A 22,300-nucleotide genomic window follows, 5' to 3' on the forward strand; every position below is an offset into this window, starting at 1 on the left:
TAAGGAAATGACACCAGATGGTAACTCAAATCCAGAAGAAGAAATGAAAACAAACCAAAAGTAAATAAGAATATTAGTATAAAAACACTAAAAATATACATTCAATCTCTTTCTTTTCCCAGCCTTTTAAAAAAGCATAAAATTATATAAAGTAATAAAGAAGTAATGTTTTGTTAGGTTCGTAACTTTCATAAGTATGTGCATAAGTATATATAGTAATAATACCAAAAAGAGGAGGGTGCAACGAAGTTATACAGAGAGAGCCTATATTTCACTGAAACTAAAGCAGCATAAATCTAAAGTTCATTAAAGTAAGTTAAAATGTTACTTGTGAGCCCTAAAGATCCACTAAGAAAGTAACTCAAAATTAACCTTTAAGTTATGAAAATAAACTATAAATAATATAATAACTACTTAGTGTAGAAAGATCATCAAAACCCTGAAAAGGCAAATGTCATATACAAACCAAAAGTCAAAATACAGAAGACAGTACAGAGGACTGGAGCAAGAGTTCAGTCTGCAAAGTATTTGCCGTGTAAACATAAGGACCTGAGGTTGATCCCCAGGACACACGTTTAAAAACGGAGCCAGGCACGGCTATTAGCAGGAAGACAGAGACAGGAGGAGCCCCAGGGCTCACTCGAAAGCCAGCCTAGCATACCCGGGAAGCTCCAGGCCACTGAGAAACCATATCTCAGAAAACAAGGCTGATGGTACCTAAGGAATAATACCTGAAGTTGACCTCTAGCCTCCACATGCATGGGCGCCCACATGGACCCACCCACTCACATACACACAAACAAAATGGCAGCAAAGGAATAATAGTTAAATGTGGATAAACTATCTAAGGCAAAGGCAAATATTGTCAGACTGCTGTTTTATAAAGTGAGATTCAACAGTTCCCCAAAAGATACAAATGTATTGAAAGTAAAAGAAAGAGGAAACTGATGTGCTATTAAGCAACAACTATTAAAAAACACAGTGAACGCACAAAATAAAAATAAAGACCTTATAAGAAAAATATTTCTAGGAATATAAATGTACATTTCATGATAAAAGGTTAAAGACAGCCATGCCTCATGGTACAAACGTTGTTATCCCAACTACTTAAAAAACTGAGGCTGGTGGATTGCAAACACTGTGAGTTTAAGGCCAGCCTCTATTAAATTTGAAAATGAAAAGAGAGTGCTGGGATATCACTCTGGTAGAGAGCTGCTCTAGTATGTATGAGGCCCTAGGCTCAATCCCTGGTGCCACCAAAATAGAAAAGGTCAAACATGAAATTGTTTCCATCAACATGAAAACAATTATAGTCGGCCCATGGTGGTACACCTCTGTAATCTGAGCACTGTGAAAACTGAGCCAGAAGCACCACAATTCAAGGCTGACCTTGGCTACATAACAAGACTATCTCCAAAAAACAAAACAAAACAAACAAACAAGCTGGCCACATCAAAAACACATGTAGGTACCTGACAATGGAGCCTCAAATTAACCTAATAAAATAACTGACAGAGTGGATATAGAAGAATGAAGAAAGACAAACAATAAGAATTCAATACCCTACTAATGGGTAGTATATAAGTGTATGTATGTAGGTAGGTAGATAGATAGATAGATAGATAGATAGATAGATAGATAGATAGATCGAGTATATAAATAGTTTGAGGAAATAAAACACTGTGTAACATTATAAATAAACAGAATCTGTGGACACTCTACTGGAAAACAAAATAGACAGTCTTAATTGTACATGGAACATTCTCCAGAATGTACCATAGAGCTAAACCTTAATAATAATATACCACAAAATAATGCGAGGGCCAGTGAAATAAATGTCTTAGCAAGTAACTTGCTAGCAAGCTTTTTTGAGATAGATTCCTTTTACTTACTTTTATTTTATGCATTATGCGCATTTTGCCTTCATATATGTATATATACCAAATGCATGCATGCTACCCAGGGAAGCCTGAAGAAGGTGCTGGATCCTCTGAAACTGAGATGCAAAGTGCTAGGAACTGAACCCAGATCCACTGGAAGAGCAACAAGTGCCCTTAACCTCTGATCTGTCTCTCTAGCCCTACTTGATGGCAAGTCTAATCCTCTATATCTGCATGGTGTTAGTAGAAAAATGACTGCAGCAAGTTGTCCTCTGATGTCTATATATGTTCCATAGTATGGACATATACAAATACACATAAATAAATAGATAAATAGTAACAAAATATTTTTTAAAACTTAAATGAATAAAATTATACAAACTGTATTCTCTGCTCCAATTGAATGAAAGTTGAAACCCATAACAGAAAGAAATGTGAGGAATTTATAAATATTTGAAAATTAAATTACAAATTTCTACATAATATATAAAAAACAAAAGAATTTTTTATTTTTCATATACATTTATATTATTACACACACATACACACACATATATATATATACAATAAACTACCTACAGCAACAATAATCATGAAACAATCAGGACATAAAACATTCATTTTGTTTTGGCCATTTGTATTTGGCAACCTTGAAGAAAACATCTTTCCTATCTTGATACATTTAAAATTCTGAATGTAAATCAGTATCTATCATATCTCATCTTTATCAACTGAAAACATTTATCTACACCTAAAAACATCTTAACTCCTAAACAACTAAGCTTAATTGTAAGACTAAACTATCTGCTCTTCAACCCCATCAGAGACTTGAGGAGGAATAAAATTAATTACCTGAGTAGACATGAATTCAAGTTAGTAGGTTTCCAAATGAGAAGAAGACAGTCACCCAAAACTCTATCACGTTGGAGGATCATCTTCAGCCTTATGGCCCAATCTATCTGACAGACATATTTGTGAGGCAGGAACTATTGAGGACTTGCTTACCCTGCCTGTTTTGGCAGAGTTTGGCTGTCGACTCTGCCTGCATCCAAGCTTGCCCACTTTTAGGCAGAATTCTGTCTGTGGCAGAACCGAGGACATTTTGCCCAGTGGCTTGTTTGCCACTTTTCACAAAGCAAATTTTAAATAGCTTTCAGGGAAATAAAAATGAAAACACAACATGTATATTTATGGGATGCAGCTAAAGCAGTAGTCAGAAATTTTATATCTATAAATACTCACGTTTAAGGGGAAAATGGAGTGATGGTCCACAATTAAAAGTACTTATTCCTTTTGCAAAGGACAGGGTTTGATTATTGTCACCCAAATGGCATCTCATAACCATCTGTAACTCTAGTCCCAAGGGATCCCAATGCCCTCTTCTGGCAGCCACAGAATATTATGATATGCAGAAATACATGCCAACATAACACCCTGTCCCCTCGAAAAAAATAAATGACACAACAAATTTTAAATTTATATGTGTGTGTGTGTGTGTGTGTGTGTGTTTTATACATACACACACACACATCACACACATATATAGAGGGGGGAGTGTGTGTCAGGGCTGAAGAGATAGCTTAATAATTCAGTGTGATTATAGCTCTTTTAGAGAACTCAGAATCAGTTCCCAGGGCCCATGCGGTAGCCTACAACCATACATAACTCTAGTTCCAAGGATCTAACATTCTCTTCTTTTTTTCTTCTTCTTCTCTGTAGTATACACATACATATGCAGGCAAAACAATCAAACATATAAAATAAGTAAACCTAAGGAAAATTTTATAAGAAATACATCAAATCAATACTTGTACTCAAAAATCTCTAAAAAGAAGAACAAACTAAACTCAAAGCAAGCAAAAGGGAGGAAATAAATAATATAACAGAAGGCTTGTAGTAAAACATTTGTATAACATGTACACCGCCCTAAGATTGACCCCCAGCACTAAAAAATAATAAAATAAAAACAATCAAGGATAGACAGGTGCAAGAACACACACCTGTAATCCCAGCAGAGGCAGGTGGATGGCTGAGTTCAAGACCAGCCTGCTCTAGAAAGCAAGTCCAGGACAGCTAAGGGTACACAGAGAGACCCTGTGTCGAAAAAACAAAAACAAAAAAAGCAAGAAAATCAACATAAACCAAAAGTTCATTGTTTTATAAAACTAGCAGATTGACTAACAAAAAGGAGAAGATCAAAATCAGAAGTGAAAATAAAGACATTACTTCTGAATTGGCGGAAATAACAGGTGCTAAAATAACGTTATAAACCATTATAGTTTCTTTCTATAGCCTAGATTAAATGGACAGATTTCCCCAAGGACACCAACTAACACAGCTCAGAACCCAAGAAGAAATAAAAAAAAAAATCTTACTAGGTCTACAACAGATTGAACTATTTTTTTAAAAAGCCTCCCTCCAAAGAAAGGTCCAAGAACACTACATAGCATTCCTTGTGAATGCTAACATGTATTTAAAGAAGAATTAAAAACAGTGCTTCCAAGATGTTAAGGAAGTGGGGATTGCTTCCTAATGATTGTTATGGCGCTATTAGTACATATAGATTTCAAAACTTATTACAGTGTTACAGCAACCAAAACAGTATGGTAATGTCATGAGGGTAGTCCTAAAGACCAATACAGAGAACTGGCAGCCCAGACAGAAAGTCATAATTATGGTCATTTGGATTTGAAAACAGGTTTTTAAATGATTCAGTGAAGAAAAATAATATTTTAATAAATGATATTCATATAAAAAATGAAGTTGGACCTTGACTTCAGATAATATTTTAAAAATAAGATAAAATATCATAACTCTAAATGCAAAAGGTGAAACCATAAAATCCTTGGAAGAAAATATGACCTGAACTTTTGTTGCTTTTTATTACACTGTAGTTTTAGGTATAACACCCCCCCCCTCAAAAAATGGAACTGTATCAGAATTAAAAACATTCTGTTTCTAAGCACTATCTTTAGGTAAATGGAATGTCAACCTATAAAGTAGGAGGGAATATGGAGAAATCATATATCTGTTAGGGGATTTGTGTCTTTGATACATATAAAGAACAGTCATGTCTCAGTAATAAAAGAAAAATAATTTAAAATGGACAAATAATCTGAGAAAGTTATTTTTCAAAAGGATCTATACAAAGAGCCAGCAGGATTGCTCAGCAGATAGAGGCACTTGCTACCAAGCCTTACAACCCGAGTTAACTTTCAGGACCCACATGGTGCAAGGTGAGAACCACTACCCACAACTTGTCTTTGATCTCCACATGTGAACCATGGCACACTCGTACATGTACACACACATGCTAATTAGTTCACAAATTTAATAAAAATTTTAGTGAATCTTTTCAAATGGCCAACAAGAACACGAAGAGATGTTACTGTCAAACCCATATGAGATAGCATTTCACATCCATGAGGATGATTGCAATCGAAATGACGAGCAATAACTAGTAAGAGGCAGTATATTGGAAAATGGAATTCCCATATATGTTGCCAATGGTAACATACGATCACAGCTGCTTCAAAACAGTCTGGCAGTTCTTCCAAAGGTTAAACCTGTGACTCAGCAATTCCACTTCCAGATATTTACCCAGTGAAACATGAGGACACCGAGAAAACAAGGCCCTCTAAATCAACATGAGCAAAGCTCACGTGAACCCACAGAGACTGAGGCAGCACGCGCAGGCCCTGCATGGGTCTGCACCAGGTCCTCTGCACACACATTATGGCTTCCAGTCTAGTGTCTTTATGGGACTCCTGATTGTGCAAATGAGTGTGGGTCGCTGACTCTTGTGCCTTCTCTTGGCCTCTTTTCCTTCTGTTGGTTTGTGTTGTCTAACTCTGAAGTGATAGTTTTATTTTATCTTATTATATTTTATTTTGCTATATTTTAAGTGAATGGATAAAGCTTAACAACTGAACTGTCATTTGCACCTGCTGGGAGAGGGAAAATCAGTTTTCTCCAATAGAGTGACACTGAGTATATCAACCACTCCAGGACAAGCCTCGTGTCCAGTAGTTGACCAACAAAAAGACTCCACAGTGTGCCTTTATTTGGTTACAGTTTGGTGGATTAGTTGGTTGGTTAGTTGGTTGGTTGGTTTGTGGAGAGGGTGTGGTTTTATTTTGTCTTCCTGGGTTTTGGGGTTTTTGTTTTATTGTTTGTTTATTGAGAGAGAACTTGGGTGGACAGAGAAGGGGAGAGGACCTGGAAGGACTGGAAGGGGAAGAATATGATCAAAATATATTTAAATTTAGAAATTTAGAAATTAAATTTAGAAATAATAAAAAATATAATAGAAAAGAAAGGAAACAGGCCCACATGAAAACTTGTACACAAATGTTCACAGCAGCACTACTCAAGTTAGTTACAAAGTGGAGATAATCCAGGTGTCACAGATGATCAGCAAATCAATAAAATGTGGTATTTTGTATTTATACAATTGAGAATTACGAAATGGTACTCAAGAGTAATGGAGCACCACACGTAAAGACCACATTCTTTAGCAGCAGTAGATTAGGATTTGCCTAAAGCCACTTGGCGTGGGGAAAGGAACAGTGACGAGTGACTGCTAATGAATTCTTTAGAGGAAACCAAAACATGTTCTAATTAGATTGTGATGATGTTCACACAGCTCTGTAAATACACTGAAAGACTGGATGGATGCCTTTTATGGTGTGCAGATTATACTTTACTAAACCCCCACTTAACGATTATGATGGCTTGAACTAGGATGATAAAAGTACATTGTGAGAAGTGATAGAAATTCATGTCTATTTCAAAGGTAGAATGGGTAGGATTTTCCGGCATATTGTGTGTAGAGCAAGGGAATGCAAGGACCCAAAGACCTGTGTCCTGAGCAACTGGAATTATGGAGTAAGGGACTGAGAAAGGGAGGCTGCGGGGGCACAGTTTCAGATGAGAAGTTACAGAGTTCGGCTTGGCCATACTTGAGTTGGAGATGTCAAGTTGGTAGAAGGGAAAAATACAGCTATGTCGCTATTTCCTGACAGTGAGTTGGACTGTCATTATAAAACTAGGAGTGACAGCTGGGTAAATTTGAAAACTGCGAGATGAGTGAGATCACCAAGGGAGTGTGGATAGTTGGAGAGGAGGAGATGTCTAGGAACTGAGCTGGAAACTGAGAGTCCCGAGTCAAAATGTTGGAGGAGCAGTAAGGGAAGACAGAAGAAAAACAAAGAGGAAGGAGGGAAGTCAAGAGGGTACAATTCTGGAAGCCAGGTGACAAAAGTGTTTCAAAGAGGAGGTTGTGGTCAGCTGTGTCACATGCTGCTGAGAAATCAAGCAAGCTAAGAGCTGAAAATTGACTGGTGCACTAAGCTACAGAGCAGTCCTGGGGGCCTGGAGAGGTGTTACTAGAAATAAATGCACGGCTCTGACTGATAGACATTTCAGAGAGAATGTAAGGAGATCAGTGTCATGTCTATACAACAGCAGCAAGAATCAAAACTGCAATTAAACCTACGACCGCAGTAAAAACAGAAGGTGTCAAGAATAAATCAAACAAAATATGTGCCAGAGATCCTTTGTGGAGGAAATTATAAAACTTTATCAAGATAAAGGGCTGTGTCCTGTTCGGAGGTAGAGAGACTCAATATTGTAAAGCTATCCTTTACAATCAATAGATAGTCTAAAGCAATCAATATCGCTATTGTAATTCCTATCAAAAATCTTGCAGGGCCTTTCATGGAATTTGATGAGCTGGTTCTAAATTTTGTATAGGTACACAAAGAAAAGCCAGGGCAATCTTGAAGAGCAGTAATATAGGACTTCCTCTATCAGATATTACATGTTACCATACAGCTGTAGTACTTAAAACTGTGGGAAGGGTGAGCATAGTGTACGTGAGGGGTGCTTCAGTGTAGCCAGTCATAGTCGGTTGGTTGTGAAGGGCAATGGAAGGCTTACAACTACTTAGTCTATTATTAGGCTCCATAATTTTATATATATATATATATAAAGTGTTTTAATGTAGAAAATGACATACAAATAGGATTTATGTATATGAGGCATTTGTGCATATCAATTATATTTTAAAATGAGAACTGGAGCTTAATCCCAGCACTCAGGAGGCAGAGGCAGGCGGATTTCTGTGAGTTCAAGGCCAGCCTGGTCTACAAAGCAAGTCCAAGAGAACCAAGGGTACACAGTGAAACCTTGTCTCGAAAAACCAAAAAACAAAAAACAAAACAAACAAAAAAAAAACAGACAGACAAAAACAAAACTGGAGAGGAATTTTCCCCTTCTAAGACTTTCAGATTGAAACCTGAGAAAAATTATCATGAAAACATTTCAAATCTGTTCCTCTGGCAATTTCCAAGTCCACAGCAGGCTAGTGTTAAGTTAGTTGTGGTGCTTCTTCTGCCTCCCTGACCTGTATGTCCTCTGACCAATGTCTTTCCGCTCTCAGTCCTTTATCATCACTTTATAATAATGCATATATGAAAACACCACCTCATACACTAAAAAGATATACAACTGCATGCAGCCTGAGCTGAGGTGAGGGCAGGTTGCTGGAGCTAGAACCGAGGCCTCCATGTACGCCAGCCCACTTTACTACAAGGGAGCCTTACCTACAGCCATTATACAACTTTTATTGAAACTACATTTTTATAAAGAAAGTTTTTTTAAGTGAAAATAAGACTTGTAAGCAGCTGTACATTTTCAGAGCAGCTGTGTTGGCCTGCGTGCACGGTTCTCCCTATTTCCGTACCATTGCCTGTAGAGACAGGACAGATTACAGGAAGCTCAGCACTGTGAGAGCAATCATGTCCTGTCTAGTGGTCAAGGATGTACTCAGGCACTGAGCCTCCCCACACTGTCATAGAATAAAAACTGAAATAGACAGGAGAGAATGGGCGGACTATGGCATGCTGGGTACCTTTGGAGGTCTCTAAAATCACGTGGCGGGAGGGTGGACAGAAACCATTCAGGTAAAGCACCAGAGACCTACTTTGTTGGCTTGCTTGCTTGTTCTTTTTAATGGAATTTCCCACCAGCTCATGTGACCCAAGACAATGCCCAATTCTTCCAGAGTCCTCTTCAGGGTTTCACTAGAGTACACTTTGTATCCACTTCCAGCCTAAGCAGACAAAAATTCTAAGTCCACCTGAGGGGACAGCAGCTTGCACATTTACCTTCCTAGTCTCCAGGTTGGCGAGTAAAGAAACCTCCGCTCTATTGATTGGAGCTCTCCAAAAATTGCTGAGTCAGCTCTCCAGAAGTGTAGAAAAACCAACCCACGTGCATCCACGAACAGCCGTTCTTTAATCAGGAACTTCCATTTACATATTTCGTTTTGAGACTATAAATAGAAGTGTGAGTGAGACTGTCCTGCAAGCCAGTGCCGCCTGTCCTTCACCCTCCATGCTGCCTGTGACAAAAGTGGCTTCTGGGGGACTGTACAGAGCCCTCCCGTGTGTTGTTCCCTTGTGCGCACATTTCTAGAAAGGAACACCTGCAAACACCCTCCCAGATGCGTGTGCCTATCTCACTTCTGTTATCTTTACCTTTTTCCTGTGCTTCATGGCGATCACAGCCATGACCAGAAAAGACCTGTGCAAAAGGAGCTTGGTCATTGAGAGAAGGACTAATGGTGACATTAAAGGGACAGCTGGCTACATGAGTAGCACTAGACATCATGTGTGCCAGCTGTGTCTCACTTTTCTTCCTTCCCAATTTGGGCCAGCCTTCCCTCTGCCCGGGAATTTGGGCTAGCCTTCCCTCTGCCCGGGAATTTGGGCTAGCCTTCCCTCTTCCCGGGAATTTGGGCCAGCCTTCCCGCTGCCCGGGAATTTGGGCCAGCCTTCCCGCTGCCCGGGAATTTGGGCCAGCCTTCCCTCTGCCCGGGATGCTAAGCTGCATAACTGCTCAGAGCCCTTGGGTTGTCAGACAGTGAGCTGAGGTGAACTGCCGCCCTCATGCCAGAGGTTCCCTTGGACATAAGAGGCTCAAGCTTCCAATTTGGAACTGGAGAGGAAATCTAAAACGTACAGACCACTTTCATCACGTACAGTCCCATCTTCGCCCTCTCCTTTGGAGATTGGCTAGTGCTGTTTAAAGCAGCTCTTGCTCTTCACCCTTGAACTATATTTGCTTTGTTTCCTCGGCAGCACTTTTGAGGAACTAATTTATGAAGGCGACGGGGACTGTGTGTTACTCTGGGTGAGTCACTGGCCTATAGTCAATGCTGGGGAGAGTCTTAGAGATAAACAAAAACTGCCAAGGGTGGCTTCAGTCCAGCAGCCAAATGTTCACATCATCCTCCCCGTACCCCCCCCCAACCCTTCCATTTTACGGTGAAAGTAATCAGGCACGGGAGGGGGAAGGGATTTATGGGAATAAATAAGATACTGTCTCCCAGCCAGAACAACATTCAGATTCTCAGCTGGCAGAGGAATTCTTGAGCCTGATCTGTAGTGAAAGCATGAGCAAACTGCTAAATGGAATGCAAAGAGAACCCAACTTAATCTCTGATCCAGACCATCTACAAGGAGTCTCTCTCTCGGGCGGCCAGTACTATTCCTGGAAGGCACTGTGCTCACCCCAGTGGCCCCGCCCTGGCGTGAGAAATTCAGGACTCTGTCGGTGCCAACTCAGGCTCTTATTTCTGCCGTCCAGTTGCTTGGGTGAAATAGGAGTGAACGCTGCCTATCCATGAGAGGGCAGCTCTGAAAGCGATTTATAAACTGTAAAGTACTAGGGAACGTCAGGTGGCCCTGTCACTCATCCGTTTCTGTTATATACTGCACTCCTTCAGTTGTCTTTTCTCATTATAGGACAAAAACCACAGAATTTTGTGGTAAGAGGTCAGGCCCTGCATATAATCAATCATGCAGAAGTCCCACAGCATAGAAGCATAAATCGGCCTTAATTCTGGATTTCCCCGTCGACACATGGAGAGCATTTGCCAGTCAGCGACCTCATAAAGACGTCACAGATTGGTCAAGAAATGACCCCAGAAAAGCTCTTGTTGGGGGAAAGCCGTAAAGCCTTTTGAAGGCAAAACTTTCAATTCCAAGGGGCGATTATTATTTCTGCATTGAAGTAAAAGCCCTGGTGTTTATACAGCCTTTGATTCTGATGTCAGATGTCCGATGACTCCTCAAACTCCGCTCCAAAAGAAAGAGAAGGCAGTCGTGCTGGGGTCGATGGAGCTAGTGATGGGCTCTGCCCAGAGTGACTGGCCGCTGAGATCAAAGAGCTGAGCTTCAGCGCTTTGTAGGGTGGGTCACCCTGGGGCTCTATGAAAGAGCTTCCATCTCTGGCTAGCATCTCATCCAGGCTGGATAGTTAGTAAATAAGGGAACTTGAAGGTTGTGATAAATTTGAAAAACTGAGAACTTCATTTTATTTATCCTTCTGCCTGTTGTTTATTTTAAATGTCTACTTACTAGCACTTTCCAGAGCAGAGAAAGCCCTGGTAGAGACAGAGAGGGCTATACTACCGAGTGTGGCAGGGCGGGAGGAGCGTTGCATTGCTTCCCTTCCCATCCTCCTTTTCCCAGAGCCCATCCAGCTGACAGGTGCCAGAAGGGAAGAAATGTTAGTAAATGTTAGTTTCCAGATCCAAAGAAGCTGTCACAAAAGGGAGAGAGAACAAGCGAGCTCATAAAAATCCTTCAACTGAGGGATGTAGCGAGACCTATCTAATTACACGAGATTAGAAACGGTTTAACTTGTTGAGAATGCGCTACATGTGGAATGAAAGAAAATGACACCTCCAGCGCCCTGTAATGATACTGTATTGGGAGGAAAGCACAAAGGGTTTGTTCACGCTATCAGTAACACCGGTTTTTCTCATCCAGCAGTTTAGCCACATCTGGTTTTAATATGGTGGCCTAAGTGGAGTCAGTTAACTTTTCACCCACTGTTCTGGCCCTCCTTTTGCTTCCTTCACACGCAGTTCCATTTGTGTTGGCATTGTCCTCCTCTCGCCCATGCCTCTGCAAGCTGACTGAGGCAGGGGCGGGGGGTGGGGGGGGGATTATGCTGAGAAACTGTTCTTATCTCTGGACTCTAGAGGGTTTAACTGTTCAAATAGCATGTTGTTTTGGAAGCAAGGCCTAGTCTTTGTTTCAGAATGCAGATGTGTCCTTCTACCTAATTCATTAAACCACCAACACTAAACAAGAACTCCCTCGGTTGTTCATGAGTTGTGAAATAGCCTGGTTTTGTTTTTTTTTTTAACAAAAAGGCAAAGATCATCCTAATTACTTGTGTGTGTGTGTGTGTGTGTGTGTGTGTGTGTGTGTGTGTGTGTGTGTCAGGGATCAAGCCTGGGGCTTGGTACTTGCTGGGTAAGTGCAATACTACTGAGCTGTGTCCCCAGCCCCTCATCTCAGGCACTCCTAACGAGAATGCTTTGGGAAGCCTGGCACCCATCTAATGGGTTTCTGGCAAAAATAAGGTTCATTAGGCATTTTTGTGTTGATGTTGGGGAAAAACGATCTTTGGTGACTGTATCTTAAAGGGGCTGCTATAAGACAGGCATATTTCTTATAAAGGCAGAACCTTCGAACTACAAAATGAGTTCTTGTATCCATCAACTTATATTGTATACAAAGCCCTAAGAAAAAAGGATTTACTTCCCCACATTCAAAAAACAGTAGGCTTTTGCAAATGGCTATGATTAAAGGCCATGTTTCAAATTTTATTTAGTCTTTTGCTGCTAACTAATATTTACTAAATTTTGCCTTATTTAGATGTGTACCACATAGTGCCTTCATGAGCAACAAATTCATAACCCTAGGCTGTTAGGAAGTATCCACTCTGATGACAAGGTACAGTTGAAATTGCGTTCGATCTTGCTTCTTTTTAGGGCTTTTTGCTGTGTTCTGAGTCTTACTGGAATGTAGATTGTGGCTGTAAGGGAGGTATGAGAATGCTCACTAGTCCTCCGAAAGTTGTCAAAGTTAAGATGGCTTCTGGTATAGTTTTCTCATCTGAAAGTAATAAACAAGGCACCTCTTTAACAAACTTCTTAGCACAAAGAAGTAGCTGTCAATGGTAAGACAGAAGTGTCACAGAAATGGGGAGTTGATACTTTTGGGCACATGTAATGGTCTGTGCCTGGAACATTACAAAGGCATTCATGTAGGGCTGGTGCCTGATGTCCTGGCACCATAGAAGGACCAGCCAGAGTTCTTGTGTCTAGCCTTGACCTAAGAGGCATGCCGTATTTACTACATTCAATGTCAGCAGCTTTACTGAGCATATACTATGTGCAAGGCCTTGTTCGCTTGTTCTGGTATGCTCTGTAACGTATTAATAGATGTCTTTTTCATGCTGACTAGACATCTTTAGCAATCATTTACAGACTACTCCCCCACACAGGCATTGTGGTAGAGATACCAAGACGAGTCAGAGGTTTGCCCTTACTGAGCATATACTATGTGCAAGGCCTTGTTTGGTTACTCTGGTATGCTCTGTAACATATTAATAGAAGTCTTTTTCATGTTGACCAGACAGCTTCAGCAATCATTTACAGACCACTGCCCTGCACAGGCATTGTGCTAGAGATACCAAGACGAGTTAGAGATTTGCCCTTACGTACAGAGCTCAGACTAAGGGGTAAGAAATTACAGATAGTATGTGAGTAGAGAATCCTCACAAAGAGCTATGTGAGTGTTTAGAGAATGATTAATTTGCTCAGGGGGTGTCACCAAGGAGATGTTATCTGAAGAGGGTAGGTAGGATTTCAAGAGACAGACAGGAGAAAGGGAAGGGATTCCGAGCCACTGGAACAGTGTGTACAAATACACTGATAAAGTATGCAGTTCTGTTTATCATCCCTGGGATAAGGCAAATATAAGTTGCACTAATGTCAAGTTTGGATTTGCCTGTCATGATTACATTGTCATTTTAAAATACAAGAGCTTATATTTTAAGGCAATGACAAGAAAAGGCCTGGTGGATTTGAAAGTTCTCCTTATTAAGCTAGGATGCTTATCTGGTGTCTTGCACATAGCAGGCCCTCAATAAATGCTTGCTGAATGATGAGACCCATATCTCTTTCCATTTATAAATTACTGCTCTGTCAAGGATCAGCTTACAAAGCCAAACTTCCGCCTGGGAGTTAGGAACGGGTGTTCACGGTTCTGCTCTCTGTCACCCCAGCCTTCCCTAAGTGTTCCCGTGAGTGGGGGGTTGGGGGGGGACTGCCTTTGCTTTCAGTCCTCACTGACACTTCTATTTGCAGGGCCTGGAGATGGTTGAATTCTAAAAACAAAATGCCATTTGAATGGGCCAGTCCTAGTGCAGGTGACATAAAGCTCGGTGTCCTAAGAATGTCAGTCATTTTAGCTAATATAGATAAGTAGAACTCACATTTTAAGTTTTATAGTAGAACCTAAATGTGATTGATCAAACATTTTATATGGCAGTAATAAAGATATGAGTTGTCTGCACTGAACAGCCTTGACAGAGAGATGCAGTAATGCTTAGCCTCTTTTTAAGAAGAAGAAGATAAATTTTTATTATTTTTATAAATTATGCAATAACCTTTGGAGAAGTAATAAATTTTTTGCCTTGAAAAATCACCAGGGAATAGATGACAGAGAATGTAGTTCAACGTAAACCATTTGCAAATTATATGCAGGTCCACTTGTAATCCTTTTATTGGCTCTCTGAATTGACGCTTTGGGAAAATTCCTATCAGGGAATCTTATTTCATTGTGGACTCTGAAGTGTATCAAAAATGTACTTCTACAGTTTCAAACCTTAGCACTTTCAAACCTGGCTCTTTCAGGCCTAATCTCAATAGCTGCACCTTTCTAGTAGCCACGGTGCCAGGCCACACAATATAATTTTGTTCAGCCCCTGAGCTGCTCTGAGTAAATTCATCCCACAAAGTCCCTCATGGACCTGGGCACAGTGTAGGGTGCTAAAAATGCAGCAGTAAATAATGATACTCTAGCTCTGCCCTCTACGGCTTCCTTAGCCCAGTGAAATAGTGTGCTATCTATTGGGTCAAGGTCCCTTCTAAAAAGTTGGTTCCAACTGGCCTTGCATTACTTAAGCATTAAGGCATTAGCTTCCTGTTTTCCAACAGAAAGGCAAGAACTTTTGTGCCTGGTGCATGGAGTCCTCATTTTAAGTCTCATATAGCAAGTTAATCTTTCTGGAGCAGTGCCTGTCAACCTTCCTAATGCTGAGACTCTTTAATACAGTTCCTTGTGTTGTGGTGACACTCCCCCCAGCCATAAAATTATTTTTATTCCTACTTCATAACTGTAATTTTTGCTGCTGTTATGAATTGTAATATAATTTTAGAGACAGGGGTTTGCCAAGGGGGTCATGACCCACAGGTTGAGAACTGCTGTTCTAGGTAATAAACTTTATTCTCTTTGGGAGCCTGTGGCATGGCACAAAGACCTGGGGTTTTGTAAAGCTAAATCATCTGGAGTTCTTTAACTAGCAGTATGACCTTGGGTCATTTTTCCAGATTCCCAGAAGCTCACTTGCTCCTTTTTTTATTTTTGGGCTTTTGGGGTTTTTGTTTTGTTTGTTTGTTTGTTTGTTTTGTTTTTTCTTTTTTTTTTTTTTTTGAGACAGGGTTTCTCTGTGTAGGCTTGACTGTCCTGGACTCACTCTGTAGACCAGGGTGGTCTCAAACTCACAGCGATCCACCTGCTTCTGTCTTCCCGAGTACTAGAATTACAAGCTTGCACCACCACGCCTGGCATACTTGTTTCATCCTAAAATCAGTGCTCGTCAAGAGCCCCTTTGCAGGGTGGCTGGGATGGAGTGTACAGTGGGTAGAAAGCACCTCCTGCCAGGTCAGTGCTGGCAACTAGGGTTAGGAAGTAAAACATCTAGATTTGGTGGCCAAGTCCTCCTGAATCAAATGGTTCTCTGCTTCCTTACAAAGACTCTGAAATTACTGGATTCCATTTTACCCTAGCTAAAACTCTCTAGGGGAGGAAGAAACAACACAGCTAAAGAGGCAAATGGATTGGAAGGAAGGAAGAAATATGCTAATTTGTTTGGAGACATTTAGGACATCTGTGACAGCTAGCACCACCTCTAGGCTTAGTACATTTTCCTCGCTATGAACATTCAATATATTTCCTGTGAGGTTGCATCTAGTCTTTCTGGAAGCATTCACTGACTACCACTGTGGCCCCAACTTGGACGTAGGTGCTTCTTGTTAGTTAAAAGGCATGATCCATGACCTGAAGGAGCATACGGCCTAGTAGAAAGGCAGAAGCTGCAGCAGACAACCAATTAGGGAAAATGGCATAACACAGTGCATAAACAACTATCAATAATGGAGCTAAAACTAAGTGTATTAGCGTCTCCACCTGCCATACAAAATGCCATAAGATACAATGCCATAAACAATGGCTCTTGTTTTTTCACAGTTCTTGGGGCTGGGAATCCAAGATCAAGGTGCCAGCATGGTCAGCTTGTTCTCTATCTTGCAGACAGCTGCCTTCCCAGGGCACGTTCCTTTGACCTTTCTTCAGTGCTTATGACAAAGTTTAAGAGTCCTTTTGGTCTCTTTTCTTATAAGGGCACTCATTTGTTCCTTTTTTTTTTTCAAGACAGGTTCTTATTATATATAGACCAGGCTGGCATTGAACTCACAAATCCACCTGCCTCAGCTTCTTTTTTTGTTTGTTTTTTTGAGACAGAGTTTCTCAAAGCCAAGTTATCCTTGGCTGTCCTTGGACTTGCTTGTAGACCAGGCTGGCCTCAAACTCACAGTGATCCGCCTGCCTCTGCCTCCCAAGTGCTGGGATTAAAGGTGTGGCATTCTCAGATGACACACCTCTTATTAACCTCATTAGCTCTCCTTACTTCCTTGCTCTAAATATAGACACACAGGAATTAGGCCTCAACATGTGAATTTAGCAGCCAAGTACGTGGGGATACAAATCAAGTCCACAGCAGTATTTGTGTGCATGTATGTGTGTTTACTTTGGGTTTTTATAGAGCGGATCAGATGGCAGGACTCCTGAAACTAGAAAGAGCAGGGAAGAGGCTTTTGTGATCATCTAGATTGCTGATATATTTTGGAAATAGAAACAACAAAGGTTGGTAATAGTAGTAAATACCAGAATGAAGGAATAGGAAGTGTTGCCAAGGATTCCAGGGTTCTTTCTTGGGCAATTGGATGAACAAATGAATAATGGAGGGAGACTGTGAGTGTGGGGATGAAGTAAGGGTTAGAGCCACTTGGTGGCCTCCTTTCAGTCTCTCATGTCATTTAGTCTTTTTATCATTTATTTTTGAGCAGTGCAACTTTTTAAACTTTTTATTGATTCTTTGTGAGTTTCACATTATGCACCCCAGTCCTGCTCATCTTCCCATCCCCTCATATCCACCCTTTGCCCTTGCAACCTCACCCCAAAATAAAACACACACAGAGAGAGAGAGAGAGAGAGAGAGAGAGAGAGAGAATGTCCCATTGTGAAAACTGCAGTATGTCACAGTGTGTCCCACAGTACATCCCTCTGTCCACACATCTTCACTTGCAAATGTTCATTGCAGTGAGTCATTGGTCAGGTTCAAGGTCTCCGGCTTCTGTACCGACATCGATCCTTACTGGACCTCATCCTGGTTATCCTGTCGCTGTCCTGTATCATGGAGATCCTGCAGCTTTGGATCCTGGGATGGGCCAGTTCAGAGACCTGGATCTGGGCTTGGGTGGTAGCTGAGCTGGCCAACAAGCCAGCTCTCCCTTATCCGCACTACCAAGACTAGCTCTCCAGCACTACTTCGGTTAGGCCACCCAATGCTGCCACTGGCAGTAGGCAGGGTCAGCTTTCCTGCTCCCGTGCCCTCAGGGCTCTCTCACCTACACCCCCTGGACTAGAGCCAGCCCTACTGTGCTGCCTAGGCGAGGAGCAGGGCCAGATCACCTGCTCGCATGATCCCAGAGTCAGCTCTCTCAGCTGCCTCAGGTAATGAGAGGCAAGGAGATGGGAGGGCACCCCCTCCCCCAGGCTACCTCACAACAAAGGAGTGGCAGGACCAGGTCTCCCTAGCTCATGCCTTCAGGGCTGACTCACTTGAGCCCCACCCCCCCCACCCTCCCTCCACCACCAGGGCCAGCTGTATTGTGCTGCTCAGGAGAGGTGCCGGGCCCACTCCCAAATACTCCAGCTAGTGAGGGACAGGGCTATCTCTCTCCTGTGCTCCTGATCCTGTGGGCAGCTTTTCCAATTGCCAGAGGGGGCAAGAGATGGGGGGGAACATCACCTCTGTGCCTTAGTCACTACACAGCAGATGAGTTGTGGGGTCAGCTCTTCTACACTTACGCCCTCAGCAGCTCACCCACACCCCCGCCACCAGGGCCAGCTCCATTGTACTGCCAGGGCAAGGCGCAGGGCCCACTCTCCTGAATGCTGCCAGGGGTGAGAGATAGGGCCAACATTCCTGGACACTTCATCCAGTGAGGGGCAGGGACAGTTCTGCACAGCCCCTGGACATCCATGTGATCCCCAGTGGCTGTCCTGACCAAGGCCATCTTCAGAAAACTGACCCCTGCCACTGCATAGCCACGGTCTCAGACATGGCCCTCAGTGGCAGCTTGGGCTAGGACCTCACCATGGCCCCGGGTAGTGAGGCTGGCCACTCATAACAGGCTACTCCTCTCTGCCCTTGAGTCTCCAGTTCCGTCTCTCTTCATACTGCTCAAGCTGCCCCACTTCTGTTTTTCGCCCATTTGACTACCACATACTGGGACACTGTTGTGGCTCCTGCTGCAGGCTGGCCATGTGGCTGGTGGGCCCCTGGGTGGCATCCTCTATCTGTTCTGCTGTGTGGCATGGCAGCAAGCAGATATCGATGGATGGCCTCTACCATGCACTGAAGGGCAGGTCTGTGGGTGGCATAGGGATCCCCAGGTCTCTGTCTTCCTCCTCCCATGCTGAGCTGCCTGGATTTGGTTTGATTTGATTTGTATGTATAAAACAGCTTTGGCCACCATACCAGGCATCAAGCGAGGTTGAACAAAGGACTGCTATCTGCTCTTTCTACCCCCCTCTGACCGATATAAGAATACTACCATCAACAAGGTGCCTCTTTGACCATTGCCAGGGGGGTAAGGGGAGCAATGCAACTTGAAACCTGTTCCTCCTGCCTCAAATACCAGTATTTATACATGCATATATACACATATTCCCAAAGCTCACAGGTTCAAAAATATTTGCAAAGCACACAGGATCCTTTATATTTGGACCCTATCTGGTTTTTCTACTCTACTAGCCCTATGTCTGCCCTGAACCACAGTTCCAACCGTGTCTTTGACCAAGACAGCCCTTCCTTCCACTTTGTTGCTAAATGAAATTCTACTCTTCCTTTTCTTCAGGCTCCACCTCCCATATCCTCTGTAAAATCCTTCCTGGACACCTAGCAACTCAGTAGTTGATCAGTCTTTTCTAGGAGATGTTACAGTTACTGACACAGAAAGAGACCTTGTTATACTGCAGTGTAATCCACATACTTCTCTTTCTCCACAGCTAGCCTATAATGAAAGACCAAAATCGTCTGATACTTCCCCCAGCCCCAGCCCCACACCACTCATACAACAGAGCCTGAAAGCAGGAGGGTCCAGAAGCATGGCGCCTCACACGCAGTCACGGAGGGACTGCTAGACGCCTGGCACTCTCCAGGACAGTTTAAATAAATTTACTCCTCTGGATCCTCACAGCAACTCTTATTATTACTCCCATTTCACAGATGGCTTGCCCAAGGTGACAGAATGAATAAGTGGCAGAGCCAGGATTCAGACTGGAAGAGCAGCCAGTGTTCTTAACTGCTGAGCCATCTCTCCTGCCTCTCATGTTGTTTTAGAGATCTATCCATATAGATCAAATTCTGTTTGTTCAACTGCTTGGTCGTATATCATTATAAAACTATTGTTCTGTGTTTTGATTTTCTCTTCCCATCTTTGTGGACCTTTGGACTGGTCCTGGATTTTTGTTGTTGTTGTTGTTTTTGTTGGGTGTTTGTTTGTTCACCCATCACAGTGAGCATCCATTATGTGCTTCTTTTTGTGCGTGTGTATTTCTGAAGACCAAAGATTCACTAAGGAATTGCAGAGAGTTTGCACCTTTTCTGTTTTGCTAGAGTAAAAATGTTGGCAGAAGCAACGGAGTACAGTGTATAAAAGCAGGATTTGATCTATCCAGTTCCAATCCCTAGGGTGTTAGAACTCTGAAATTTTGATTTACCTGTTTTCTCTACCTGTAAAATAAGGAGAAATAAATGCCTGATACAGTCAGTCTGTGAATAAATGGGATTAAACATTTTATATAGGTTAGTAGTGTAAATTTGTTAAGGTTTTGGTTTTTTTTTTTTTTTTTTGAGACAGTATCTCACTCTGTAGTCTTGGCTAACACAGAACTCACTTTGTAGACCAGGCTGGCCTCAAACTCACAGAGACCCACCTGCCTCTGCTTCCCAAGTGCTGAGGTTAAAGGTGTGCGCCACCACAGCCTGGCCTATTATTCTTAATTATTATGTTTTATTGCACAGTCCTCTCAGAAATGTGAAAATAGGCCTTTGGGTAAAATAAAGGTATTATAAATAGGGAAAATACTATGAACACATTCACAAAACTGCTAACCATTGTTTGATATGTGAATGATCCTTTTTCCTTGTGATTTTAAGATATTTTCTCATTTCTCTACAAATGGAATGCATTGCTTTTATAATTAGAAAACAAGAATAATAAGTATAATTTTAATAAAAAGAAAATAAACAGATTTTTTTAAACAAAAAAATAATGAATTTTCCTTCTAGTGATCAGGAACACTGCAAGAATAGTGAAAGTTTTATTAAAGCAGCATTGTAGAAGTTTAAAAACAGCCTACATGCTTGTTCACCAGTAGAGGATTGATTAAATCTAATACATTGTAAAAGAATCTCCAAGATAATATGGTGAAATGAAAAAGGCGAATACAAGCTGCTGTATAGATTATGTTACAATATTGTATTAAAATGTTATCTTTCTGCTTACATATACAGGCTATCTCTCCAAGCGGCTGGGGAGAGAGCTGCTAAAAAGAATTGGGTATCTAGGATATAGCAGGATCATATTCCCTTACTAAATATCTTTCTCTTCTGTTGGAAGTATTTACTTCCAGCTATTTTAAATGAAGTAATTTTAAAGAATCTTACACTAAAAAAATAATGGCGTTTTAATAATGACTGTCAATATCTCAACAGTAATTAATCTGGCTTCTGAAGCCAGGGGAGGCAGGCTACCTCAGGGCCCTGACTCCCCCTGGCATCTGGCCCTTGAGCTTGTGCTTGTGTCAGCTCTGCTGATCCCAGTCCCAGTGCAAGAATGACTCACATGGACTGGGCCCAGAAGGGTGGAAAGTGATTCTAGGCGAGCATAATAACCCAAGCAGGGAAGTACATGTGGCTGTGTTTCTGTGCAACTGAAAACAATCGATCATGTGAAGACAGGTAGGTGGAGGGTGCGGAGGGACAGCTAGAGACTGTGTGGAAGCTGGCTGTGAAGCCAGCCCCGCATGAGTCATGCTAAGGAGCTTAGACCCTGCTGGCAAAGATGTGCTGTCACTAAGAGGTTTACTGTAGCCGCGTGGCAAGCTCGTCTTTGTATTTTTGAGAGTTTACTCGGCTGCTACATAAAGGATGAATTGGAGAGGAAGGGTGGCTAAAGATGGGAAGAGCAGCTCCAATACTGGAAGAGATGCTAGCCTGAATCAAACATGTGAGCTGGGATTTAAGGCCAGGCCTGCCTAGCTCCAAAGATCAAATGTTATTTCTCCGTCCAACACACTGTCTGAAGAAATGAACAGTGAATCTCCTGTGTACCGCTTTCCCCACAGTAATGCTAGAAATATTACCAGCAGACATGTCTTTTCATCCGTACTGAGACAAAAATGCCACCTCCTAATAAAGCCTACGGAATCACAGAAGGGATGCCGTTTTAAGGAGGAAACCCCAAAGCATAGTCCCTTATCTGTCTGCTTTGCTTATTTTTGTCAAAAATTCTTGCTTCCAACATCTTGGGGAAGCAGGAAATTTGCATCTTTCCTTGTTCTTTAAATATTTATTGGTAGTATAAATTACCCAGTAGACTTTTTCACTTTGAATATTCAAACATTTAGAAAACTCTATAAGCTATGAATTTCCGGCTTAAAAAAAAAGAATGGAATATGAGTAATACAAACACTGTAATTCCTACCTTTCAACCTAAGAGGATCCAGCAGGCAATTCATGTGTCAAGAATGTCTCCAAGTCAATGTTAAGAGCATTGCTATCACCAGCTTCTAGTAGGAAGAGGGGAGTTTTGCTCACGCTGTTTCGCCAGTAGCTGCCCACAAATGGATAAACAGATGGAGGGCAAAGGACTCTTCTGGTCCTATGACATTCCTAGTACTAGCTTGCATGCCTGGCTTTCC

General features: G+C 41.8%; 1 protein-coding gene across 1 annotated transcript in view; it reads left to right on the forward strand.

Moving 5' to 3' along the window:
- HDAC8 (histone deacetylase 8) overlaps nucleotides 1–22,300 on the forward strand; it is a 219,579-nt gene that overhangs the window by 144,393 nt on the left and 52,886 nt on the right. The window lies entirely within an intron of this gene.

The sequence above is a fragment of the Acomys minous genome (genome assembly GCF_964271855.1).
Source record: "Acomys minous genome assembly, chromosome: 7".
Lineage (NCBI taxonomy): Eukaryota > Metazoa > Chordata > Mammalia > Rodentia > Muridae > Acomys > Acomys minous.